General features: G+C 37.4%; 1 long non-coding RNA gene across 1 annotated transcript in view; it reads right to left on the bottom strand.

Annotated features, from left to right (window-relative positions):
* The window catches only part of LOC116791025, a 36,847-nt gene extending 31,078 nt beyond the window's left edge, over positions 1-5,769 (bottom strand). Inside the window, exon 1 of the long non-coding RNA XR_004358596.1 lies at positions 5,659-5,769. This is a non-coding gene — a long non-coding RNA (uncharacterized LOC116791025). The remainder of the gene's footprint in view (positions 1-5,658) is intronic.
* Positions 5,770-12,365: the final 6,596 nt, after the last annotated feature.

The raw sequence follows: 12,365 nt of genomic DNA, 5'->3' as shown, positions 1-12,365 counted from the left end.
TGATGATGATGATATTTGGATACTGGAATATAAAATTATCATATTTCTATTAACTGCTGGAGGTCATTATTATCTAAACCACTGTTCTTTTATTTCTTATCTGAATTTTAGGAAACTCAGGACTTTTAGTAAATTTAGAAGCCTTCTACACAGTGCAATTTTACAAAATTATAAAGAAAAAGAATGGTAAGTAACGCCAACCATTTCCTCAGTCTCAATTAGTACATATTAAGCACCAAAGCACTAAATTATTAAAAGCCTTAATGATCTCTGATTTGTATTGCATATAGCACTTGAAACTAGAGAAAAGTATTACAAAGTAAATGTACAGTATTTAGGCTTATTGTTTTGCTCTCTTTTGGCTCTGTTTTCAAAAATTCTTAGACAAAGGGTATCTACAGATATTTACTTAGAGAACCAGTTGCTTTGAGCTCCTGAAAATTAAATCCAAAGTGCATCAATGTAAATTATTGCCCAAAAATATGGTGCAGTGGGGAATCACGCTCTATGTTTGGCACTTTTGTTATACTTTCTTTTTTTTTTTTCTTTTCTTTACTTTTATTTTCTGTGTGTGTTTTATGCTTTGCTTATATGCTACACTCTTGAGGAAAACAATACCAGCCACCTCAGGACCCCTTCTGACAGGACAGGACAAGTTTAATAGCTAAAACAAAATACACACATTTGTTCCAGACAGTTACTGGGTCTCCAACTCCTCTACCTCAGTACCAACGAAACATACAGGCATCTCTCTGATGGAATACTCCCTGCCTGCACAAAGTGAGCTCATGTAAAACCACAGACTTCTACATTGTCCCTTCAGATGGAGTTTAAGAAGCAAAGACAGGGTTATCTCCCAAAAGGCAGAGCTCCCGATAGCACAGGCTTTGCTCAAAGGAACAAACACATACTTTTTCATGTTGCCCTTTCCTTGGGTTGAGATAAAAAGACCTTTCCAATGTTAAAACCGTCCACAGAGCAAGATCAAATAAAAAGCAGTCAAAAGGAAAGGGACTTGTATTTTAATAACAGCCTCCAGTAAAAGAAAGGAAAAAAGACAAAGCCCATATCTCCAAAACCTCAATGAGTTTTGTCATTAATTTTCTGAAATTTTGGGTTCTTATACAAAGTACGCTGTCAGACAATTGATTTGCGCCTTTTTCTGAGTCTTACTTTATATCGAGCGCAGGTTCCTTGGTGGCGGCAGCACTGGGAGCTGTGCCAGGGTGTCCCTGTGTGGGGCAACCGGGGCTGCCCCGCCCGGACCCCACCGGTTCCAGCGGCTCCAGTGGCCCCAGTGCAGGGCACGGCTGAACCCCTCAGCCACGGGCGGGTGGGAGAGAGCCCCGAGGAAAGCCTGGGCAAGGGAGGGCAAAACGCTGCCCGGCAGTCACGGCTGAGGGAGGGGAACCGGATGAGAAACAGCCCTGCGAGCTGGGAACTTGGGAAAAGAGGGAGGGGAGAGGTTTCAAACTATCTGAATTGGTAAAAAAATTAAATTAATTTTCCCCAAGTCAAGAGCTGGAGGATCAGTCAGATGGCCTGATTCAGATATCCACATTCTTTCTCTGTTCCACTGTTTCTTAGCTCTTAGGTTTACTCCTAAGAAGTTTAGACAAAAAGAAGCATTAACACTATATACATAGGCTGCTTGAGTATAGAAAGAAAGGTTCATCCCTTCAAAGTACAAAAATGAGAATTGCTTCCATGTTCTGTCACAATTTTATGTGATTTATACCACATTACAAACTGCTATAGGAATTAAGAATTCCTAAGATGATATTTTACCAGCTCGGGTACAGCTCACACTGCCCTAGTTTTTGCTGATGTCAATCTATTTCCTTTGCTGATGTGCACGAGGTCATTTAGTTCTGGAAAGATTAAGTCCAATGATAATATGAACTAGTCAAATGGCTGGCAGGATTGTAAGTAGATTTGTATGGCCTGTCTACAGGGATCTCAGGATCTAGTTAAAATTAAGATAAATTTTAGTTTTAATGAATCAGTAACCAGGCACTGTTCATGATTATTAATTATTGATACTACACCTCCTTATATAGGTCCTAGATGATAAGTGAGTTTCACTGTGCAGTGTAACTACACCTGTCATGAGACACTACTTCTCCTAAACCTTACAGTTCAAAAAGAGAGGGAGATAAGGGCTAAGAAAAAAAGAAAGGAAAAAAATCAACACTCAGATATGAAAGTAGTTACATAAGACCATGCCCCAAGGTCAGTGACAGAAGAAGGGAGAGAAGAAGCTTTTTTAAGTCTGAGCCACGTGGTGCTCACCCTGAGCCCAAATGTCTTTGCCATATTTGAACACAAGAGGGAACAGAGATCCCTTCCTGCCTCAACCATTAATTGTATTCTGACCCTGCAAACTCAAACGCTTCCAAATGTCCCCACAGCTTCTTCAGTTTGCATCCACTTCCTCTGCTAACTCCAAGTCATTATGTTGCTGATGGATTTTCCCAGTAAGAAAGTATTATCCTTTCCATAAGACAAGACAGGCAAAACAAACACATTACAACATAAAAAGAAAATAATGCAAGTGCTTCAGCTGTTCCACCTTCTACCTCCATCTCCCTGCTCTGGAGAGGGGAAAAAAGCATATGTGTCATGGATATACTCTCCCTTGGTAGGGACAGCGAGAGTTTGGCACAGAGGACAACAGATGTATCTGTGTATGTCACATTCCTCTTCTTTCTTTGCACATCCATCTAGACAGATCTAAAACAAGCCCAGAACACATAATTTTATGTTATTGAGGAAACTATTGTGATATCATACATCAAATGTGTACCTTCTAGAGTCAGAGTTTTGCCGCTGACTTTTGTAGGAACTGGATCTAGTGTGGAGAGGGATGATTTGTCACATAACATTGTGAATAGCTTTTAACCAGATACTTTGCAATTTAATAAAGTATCTGTGCAATATTTCTAAGTTGGTGAGGGCAAATCCTGTAAGGATTGAATTTTTAATTAAAATTGTTACTGCCTCTTTCCCCTTTTGGTGTCAAATAGATCATTTGCATATTAGAAATAATTTCCCTTAATATCTAAATAAATGTTCCACTTAATGAAAGCATTTAAGTAACTTTTTAATGAAAAAATGAAATATAATATATAGGACTGAGACTAATTTTCTTGAATTTTAACACATGTGGAACATGTTATGAACTAAGAGAAATACTTTTAACCTGATGGGTTGTAAATTACAACCCTTTGTGTATATTGAATTTTTAATTAATTTTCTTAGTCATTCTTCATAATCCTAATAGCTTCCTGAAAAAAACCTGTAAATGCCTAGGGGCGGATGGGGAGGGGGAGCGAGGGGGGATCGTACGTTTTTATTTCTGAGATGTTTAACAAAAGCCTCATAGCCAACAGTAATAAATAAATAACAAAATATTTCAATTATATATTCAATAGAAAGCCTGTTCAGGATGTACTTTGATATAAAGCAAGTGCTCCATGAATATAGTTATTTATTTTTTCTTAACATTTTAAAATAAAACAGTAATGAAATATGCTCTCTTCCATTGTATTTCTTGTTAAAAAAGCTTGTGTTTAAGAAATATCACTGCAGTTATTAGAGAAAGAATATATTATCTACATAAACAGGCATATTACACCATAAGAGTGGCTTAGGCGTTTAAATCACTTACATACCAAACCACAATTAGGGATAATTTAGGTCTTTCTTATTCTGCTCAGAAACTCTGTCTCTACTAGAGCCTATTCAAGTTCTAAAGAGGTATAGCTGCTGATTTATGAAGAAATATAGTTTTTTTGGGTTTTGTGTGTTTTTTTTTTCTCCCCACTGGCTGATGTCATATATGCGTTGGACTGAATATTTTTAATAACTGTTACTGTCTAATTACATTTTACAAATGCTGTTTCTTCAGAATTTTATTGTAAACTGATGTTATTGTTTATGACAAAAATAGCTTGTTAAAGAATACAGAGTTTTTTTTTCCACCAAAGGACATACAGCATACAGACATTTCTAAGAAACAGCCCTGTAGGTTAGTTCCCTGCATAGTATAACTTACTGTGATATATGCCTTCAAATGATGTTATTTTAATGATTCAGAGCTTGCTAGCTAGAGTTCACAACCTGTACATTTCACCTAGGTTTTCAGGTTCACTTCACACAAATATCATGATTCCAGATGAACTGCAGTGCAAACAAGTTCCACTTCATCGTGATTAGTGCAGTATCATCTAAGGACCAATTAAATTTACCTCTATGTGATAAGACTAAGGCCAGAGTTTCCTTCGACTGTAAGATAAAGATGTGAGTGGTCAAGAATCTAATTGCCATAAAAACGTTCCCTTTGGGCATACATAGGAACTGTATGCATTATAAATGGAGCTATCAAGAACATCCAAGACTCTTAAAGGAACCAAAAATCGTGTTGAATTTTAATATGATTTCATGTTGTGAGATCTGAAAAATGTTTTTTTTTGTCCTAAACATCTTAAGTAAAGGGAACTATTCAGTTACTCACCCTGGGGTCAGGAGCAAAGCAGTTTGCTCAGCCCACCTCCAAGTGCTCATAAGATGCCACAACTACCTGAGCAAAGTTGTTGGGTTTTTACCTTAAAAGATGATACTAGTAGTAAGCCAGCCTGACTTTTGCATAAAAGTAGCCTTTACTGCAAATAATGTGCAGGATGGTTTGGGTCCTCATGTTTTTTAACACCCAATTGTGCAAAACTGACTAAGACTATTTTTAGAGAAAAAAAATACACTGTGGATGATATTTTATGTTGTGGGAATGTTTTAGAAAGGTTAGAGAAACGATCTTGGATTTTAAGAACTTCTTTATTGAGTACCCAGAACTACAGAACAAATGTTGAAAGAAAGAATCAGTAAATGACAAGTGGAAAAAAAAGCAAACATGGTTTGAGCACATGTAGGTTGTGACATTTGTCTGACATCTTTCTTTGAAAAAAATCAAGGACATTTCTTTGATAAGGATTTGTGAGACTAGGAAAATCTATTTAACTTAGGAAGGGAACAAAATAAATAAAAGACAACAGTAGATGACATTAAAAAGTGGTATATGGGTTCAAAGACAGTTACAAACCAACGTTCTGAAGGGTTGGTCTTAGGTCTGACTTAAAAGTTCTCATTGAAGACCTTGGTACTAAATTCAGCCAGATAATTCTGTTGATTATGTAATGTAAATGTACTGTCAGTGCAGGAAAAGATCAGAATCTTGCTCTGACCAAAAAAAAAAAGACCTTGAGGACTGAAACAAGGAAATGGAATGAGATTTCATAGCAAAGTGCAAGGTCATGCATTTGAGGATTAATAACAAGAATTTTCTCCTTTACGTGGAAAGTCATTAGTTGGAAATGTCAGAGGAAGAGCAAGATCTAGGTGTATTAGTCAATTATAAGATTACTATGAACCATCTCCGTGAAGTAGCCATGAAAATGTCAAAAGCAATCCTAGGATTTTTCAGGCAAGGTATTTCACAAAGAAATATGGAAGTATTAATGTCATTGGAGCAGGCACTCCTAATATATCACCTGGAATGCTGCATATAATACAGGTCCATCATGTTCGAGGAAGATGTATTGAATGTCAGGTATATTTCTGCTGAATGTTAAACCTGAGCTCACTGCTAGCAAGCCTACTTACCACTACTGTGAAGTCTTCAGTCAGGGGATACTGATATGAGCTGTGAGGCTGAATTAGTTATTCCCACTCTCCTCCTCCTCTTTTCCCTTTGTGGAGATGATCTAACTGAAGTGTTGTGTAGTGGTTTGGATTTTGTTTTCTTCCAGAGGCTAAGAAAAGTGGTAGACCCCAAGGGGTGGAAACCCCTGGAAGTTTTGAAATTCTGCCCAATGGGCGCTCCTGCAAAAAATGTAAACATATCACAAGCACCGGAAGAGACAAGTTGTAGTTTTGGTTGTTAGAAGAAGTAACCATGTTGTAGAGCCATGAGGAAGGGGTTCTGAGCCCCTCGGGGCCTCTGGGGCCTCCCAGCCCCTGGCTGGGGGGGACTGCAAAGACTTGGAACAGTGTTAGACTGGACTAAATGTCTGTAGTATACCGGGAGATGTTTTCTCCATGGATGCAGAGCAGCAGCCGGCACTGACCAGAGAAACGGTGGCAGAGAGCCAGGACAGATAAGAACTGAACCAAACAGCAAATGGCATGCAGCATACAGAGAGAACTCCTGGAAGGAGACAGAGAGCCAAGAGAGAGCCAACAGCAACAGATGAGAGCAGAACTAGCTCTACAGACAGAGTTTGGGGTAAGAACTGATACCAGACTCCCCAAAACTCCTTTGAGACCTCCTGGAAGGAGGAAGATGATGGACTCTTACTTGAAAGAGCCTTGGAGTGCTACAGCACTTGCAGAGAGGAGCTGAGAAGCTCAAGGTGTCCTGAAGCTGGACCGGGACAGGCAAAGGAATGTGGAGGAGGGTTTCCCCCCCCCCCCCCCCCCCGCTGCCTGGAGACAGAGTACGGAGCTCTGCAAAGGGGAATTTGAATCCCCTGAGGAAGGGACTTTCACGAAGATGCCCCTGCATTTCGTGATATACCTGTGGTGACGCGAGTCTTGTCCCTGCTGGCCGTCCACAGGTGAGGCCTTTGCTTGGACCGAAGGAGAGCCGAGGGGCTTGGAGACCCCCTTGTGTATGTTGAACAGAGATCCAGCTACAACAACCCAGTTACTGCTGCATGGAGGACAGAAGAGGAGCTGCTACCCTAAATGTGGAAGGGATCTGTCCTTCTTTCCCTCCTGGACTTTTATTTGGAGGGGAGAAGAGATCTGGTCCATTGTAAATACTATATGTCATGGTAGAGATAGTTATAATCGTGTGTATAATGTATTATGATATTTATTTGTACAGTCATTGTAATATATTCCCTTTCCCCCATTCTGAGTCTGGTTGTGTTTTGTCTGGAAAAACCCATCTCACATTGGGTTGAGATGTGGGAGGGGGAATGGAGCTAGGGAATTGGATTTTGGGGTATCTCAAACCATGACGTTGTTAAATGCAGTCACTGTTTGTAAAACACTACATAAGCACAACCTGGAATGGGAGCAGAGAAGAGCCACACTGATGATCACTAGAGTAAAAAGCTTCTCTTGCAAGGGGAGGCTAAAAGATCCTGGGTCAATTAACTTAGAAAATCTCATACTGTGATGGGATATATTAATTCAGTTCATTCATTTATTCATTCAAAATAACAAAATTAATATATTTAGGGCAGAAAATAGAATACATTTCAGTAACACAGGAGGACGGAGGGAAGCATGTTTTAAATAGGAAAGTGGTCTTCCTTACAGAATTTGAGATTTCTGTTTTCAAACCCCTCTTTGCATATATGTTGCCCCCTCTCCCACACTGTCATACACACACTATTAGTGTGCAGACAGACACTAGGCTGCCTTGTAGTTTTAAATTTTAAATTTTGACATTTATAAAGCTTTCAGTGGTATATTTGACTCGACATAGGGTAAGTGCTGCATTTTCCAACTGGAGTTAGCACCATCACACAGTATAACAGTTGGCATTAAAATGTCACCATTGTTTTCTTTATTCAGTGTCTTCCTCCAGTCTTAAGTCTACACAAAGTACAAAGAAGGTAAACATGACTGTATAATCTCCACACAAAGTAAGTAAACGTGACTGCAAAATATGAAACTCATTTTAGATTTTACCTTTGCACGTATTATTTCAAAGGAATAATAGTTTCCCCATAGAAGGAATTCACAGTGTGAAAGTATAACATTACATTAACTTAAAATGTTTGACTTCTGGAAAAACACCCACCAACCAAAACATTTGCCACAGCTGGAGAGGTGGATGATATCTGGGATGTTCAGCTAGAAGGCTAATCTTCACCACAACATAGACCTGGCTCAAATAAAATAGCTGGGACTTGTGTCAATGTATTTTAGGAAGAATTTAAGTGAGATTGCATAGCATTTACTAACAGCAGCTGTTAAATTTGAATAATTTGTGGTACCTTAAATGAAGGCTACAAATATTCAAGTGATATCCTTGTGAATTGTGCTGTTAAGTATATGTATTGCACTGATTAATCTCTCAAGACTTTGTTCTTGAATTTGCACAAGGTGTTAAAGAACCTTGGATGAACTGTTTCAGAAGAACTTTTTTATTGTCTCCAAAGTCCTGAGCTGGAATTTGGAAGAAACTTATTCAGGCTTGCAGATAATGCTGATGGAGGTCAATGTAACAACTGACACTCACAGATCCTTATGGCTCAACACCTCAAAGTCTAGAACAATTTTTTGAAAGAAGAAAATAGCCCTATTCCCAATATGCTTTTCTTCAATGAGAATGGACTGAGAAGACAAGATAATGCTGAATTGGAAATGAACAGTGTTTTCTATGTGGCTTCTAGACTTCCTGAAGAAAATGTGGAAAACTCCCTTTTACAGGCCCCAAACAAACTTCTGTTCTTAGGTGTAGTTGCTGCTACAGCAAATTACAGCACAAGAGCCTTAAGATGTAGGAATCACAACTGTAATTTGCAACATATTCTCATGTTAGATGGACAAAATATCCAGAATAACAGAGTTCCACCAAAGTTTATGGAAGAATAGGGTGAAAAAGGAACAAGAGAAACAGGAGGGTTCTGCAAACAGTCTTACCCTGTAGTCCTATGAAGCTTGGTGTGTATTCTTGCAATTCCTCAAGTTGGACATATGTGTAGGGCATAAGTGCGCACACAAGCAGAGGTGGAAATTTAGCTGGGTGGCTGTCAATGACATTACCATTAGTAGGTCTAAGAAAAAAAAATGATTATGCATGTAAGAACTGTTTTAATTGTGCTCCTCTGTAGTGCAGATACATAATTACCAAAAATCCCTTCTATTAATGACTCACGTCAAAGCATTTAGCAGCAGTATTTTCCATATTCCATTCCTAGTCACTAGTTAATAAAATCTCCTCTGATTTTCTTCAGTAAACCAATCTGTGGACCTTCAAACCTCTTCCAGTATTAATACTCCTTTGTTTTCTAACTGCTGACTTTAGCTTTACTGCTGATATTAAAGAGACAAAGGTAATAAACTATCTAATAGAAGAGTGAAGTCAGATTATTTAACTTTCTCATTGATTTTTTTTCTTTTCAAATGCAAGAAATATCGATAGCATTAATAAACAGGTTGCATTCTGTAATTAGGTTTAGAATTTGTTATGGAAATATTAGATAAAAGAGGATAGAAATACTTCCAATAGTTTAACTTGTTCCATTGCAACAGAACAGAAGATTATGCAGAATCTTCACAAATGTGCTCCATGCAGGCTAGTGTTTTTTGTACATAATCTCTGCTTCAATCTAATTAGAGAATGATGCCAGTGAGAAGTTCTCATCTATTTGTGTTTTCAGCATTATCTAAATTTATGCAGTATCTATGTGTCATTAAATGGTAGGCCCTGCCTGAGGTTAAATGACTTCTTTTTATGATAGAGGAAGTTCTGTTTTAAAACACCTAGTGGGATTTTGGCAGGAACAAAACATGCATGAAAAAAATAGAGTTCTGGTTCTGTTATCTAATCATATTGAACGTAAAACTTATTTCTGTAGACTCTTGTTCTGGTCCGTTGTCATTCAGACAACAAAAACAAAGACTGATAAACCAACTCTTTTTTTAAAAAAATGATCCAATCAGACCAACATGTTTTATTTTAACAAAGGCTTGGAAAGGAAAGCATCAAGAGAATGTCATCAAAACACATACCTACATTAAAGACTAAGATTCCAGCAACACAAAATGAGGATTAAGAAAATACAACTAAATCAAACTTCCAAATAGGTAATTAAAAAATAGCTTCTATTGCACAGTTTGTTTTAGTTACAGTTTGACTGTCTTTTACAAAATTACTGTTGTAATATCAAATGTGCAAAACAAGGAGGATTTCATTTTGAGTGTACTCTTAACAGTTAATTTCACTTGAGTTCAGATAAGCTTCATGTAGCCACTTTGGAAGATTTCTATTAAATGTCATGCATAATTACATAAAACTTGTAGAAATTTATAATCATCATACTTTTGGATGCTTTCAAGATTCTGGAGAACCTCTCAAGCAGTACTAGTCTGATACTTAGCTTTCCTGTTAAGCAGCCAGCTGTCTTGAAATTCAATTTACAAAATGTTTTTCATTCATTTTCTGAGTAATCAGTTTAAACTTGAACAAAAATATTGAATTGACTCTGAAGAAATGTGACTGCTACATTCTCTAATAAAATATGGTAATTTAGCATGGTCTTTTATTTGAGGTTTTGTTCTTTAATAGCATACTGCAGAATTTTCATTTGAGAACAGATTATTTGGTTTTACTTTCTTTTTGTGGGACTAAGAACACCACTGTATCTGATATTTAGAAAAAAAATTTTTTTCAGAAAAAAAAATTACCAACATTTTCATAGTATCATCTCTCAATGGCTGTTTTACAAAGCAGTTATCCTAAATTTCTCATCTGTCCAAACTGATCAACAGCTAGTTCCTCTGGTTTTGGCTGATATGTAATTAATAAACTGTGTGTATGAATACAATTTACATGGCTGAATAAAGATTGATCAGGCTACATTTCAAAAGAAGTGTAAGGCTCAGTACAGCTGTACAAAAGTACAGTACAATGCAGGAAAAAAAAAGTATTAATTTCTCTCAAAATACCTCATCATTTTCCAATAGATTAGTAATATACTACAGAGTTAATATGAGAATGGGTTTTATGAAGTCTTAATGAAATTACGAATAACAAAGGTGTTCTAAAAATTAGGTGAACTTGTTTTAACCTGAGTAAAAACTCACCTTCTATTCAGTATAAGTGATTATATGTATGCCTAAAGCAGTGATCCCTTCAATGCCAGAACATTGACATTTGTGATGCATATGTAAAAAGTAAATAGCTAATGTTGTAGATAAATTAAAAACCACAGAGGGAATGTCTTTTGGATAGTACATAGGATGATCAGCATCCTTTTTTTTAAGGAGTAAGACAAGTCTCTTTCTTTATTTCTGTGTATAGGTCTCTGTAGTATTTTCCATATTTAAATATGTTTATTTTATAAATAAACTATACTTTTACACTTAATTTTTACGTTGTGCTACACTTACTTGCCATAACAAGGTGACACAGTACTAATCTGAGAGAACATATTTATAGTAGTCAATGCATATGAGAGTACTTTGTCTTCACCCTTCCTCCTTCTTCATTTTATCTCTTAGTGGTCTGGTATATGCTTTGTAGGTGCCTTATCTTCATCAACCATTAGAAGGTATGAGAATGTATACATTTCCAATATGCATATTTCCATGCTACCTCACATACTATAAAAAGCTGTTTTATAATTCAGATCTGGGAGTGAAAACTATGTAACAGGCACTACCTCCAATTTTCAAGTAGTGGCAGTGGTAAACAGAGCTTTGTTTTATATGAGTAAGTTTTTTAACTCAAGTTTGTCACAGTTTAGCACTATTCACAAAAAACCTTGGATTTCATTAATTGGCTACACATGAAATTGTATTTCTCACCATCTTTTTTTTTAAATTGAAATAACCAGACAATGAAGGTCCTCAGAGTCAAGACTAGACCCAGTCTAGGAGGTTACTGGGGGAAAAGAATGTGTCTATCTCTACAGCACAGGGTTCTATCCTAACTGCAAGCCAGGACTTTCTTCAATATTCGCCTGCAAAGTCACTGTGTGATGGGGGCTACACCACAGCCTGCTGAGTACCTGAAGACAATACATGTAACCAAAGCTGAGACTGAACTCAGAAACAGATCAAACATCTCAGTCTCTCATTTCAGTAATCTGATTGGGCTCTCTGCTGCTGCAACCTAAGATCATCCTGAAGTATATGTCCTGAAGTATGTTTTCATTTATCTGGGTTTTACATGTGCAATACTGTTTAGCCAATCCCTCCACGTTTGTTTGCCTCAGTCATTGCCCTGTCAAGGTGCTGGGTAGTGGTGCATGCAGCAGGAGCACTCCTCCTGTGCTAAGCACATCAGGGTGGATTCCAGGGGGCTGTCAACTTCCATATCCTTAAAATATCAGATCAAAATTTCGTCTGACTTTTGTTTCAGCAGAATGATATTCCTTGACTGCAGGAATATCATCAAGTACAAAATCGGATCTTCTGTTTGATTATAATGTGTTATATAACACAAAACAGCACAAATGAAAACCACAGTATAAATGTGAGGTCAGGGTGGTCTGAGCTGGGTTACGGAACCTCACAGATTGCTCTATGCTTTTGCAGTTCCAACGACTCATTGCACTGCTCCTTTTACACTTTCAGATATGAAGTACAACTATTCCATGAATTTGGCTTAAAATTATGGCAATCTG

The sequence above is a fragment of the Chiroxiphia lanceolata genome, chromosome 1 (assembly GCF_009829145.1).
Source record: "Chiroxiphia lanceolata isolate bChiLan1 chromosome 1, bChiLan1.pri, whole genome shotgun sequence".
NCBI classification, from domain to species: domain Eukaryota; kingdom Metazoa; phylum Chordata; class Aves; order Passeriformes; family Pipridae; genus Chiroxiphia; species Chiroxiphia lanceolata.
The sequence above is the reverse complement of the archived record's forward strand: the minus strand, read 5'-3'. Positions and strand labels throughout refer to the sequence as shown.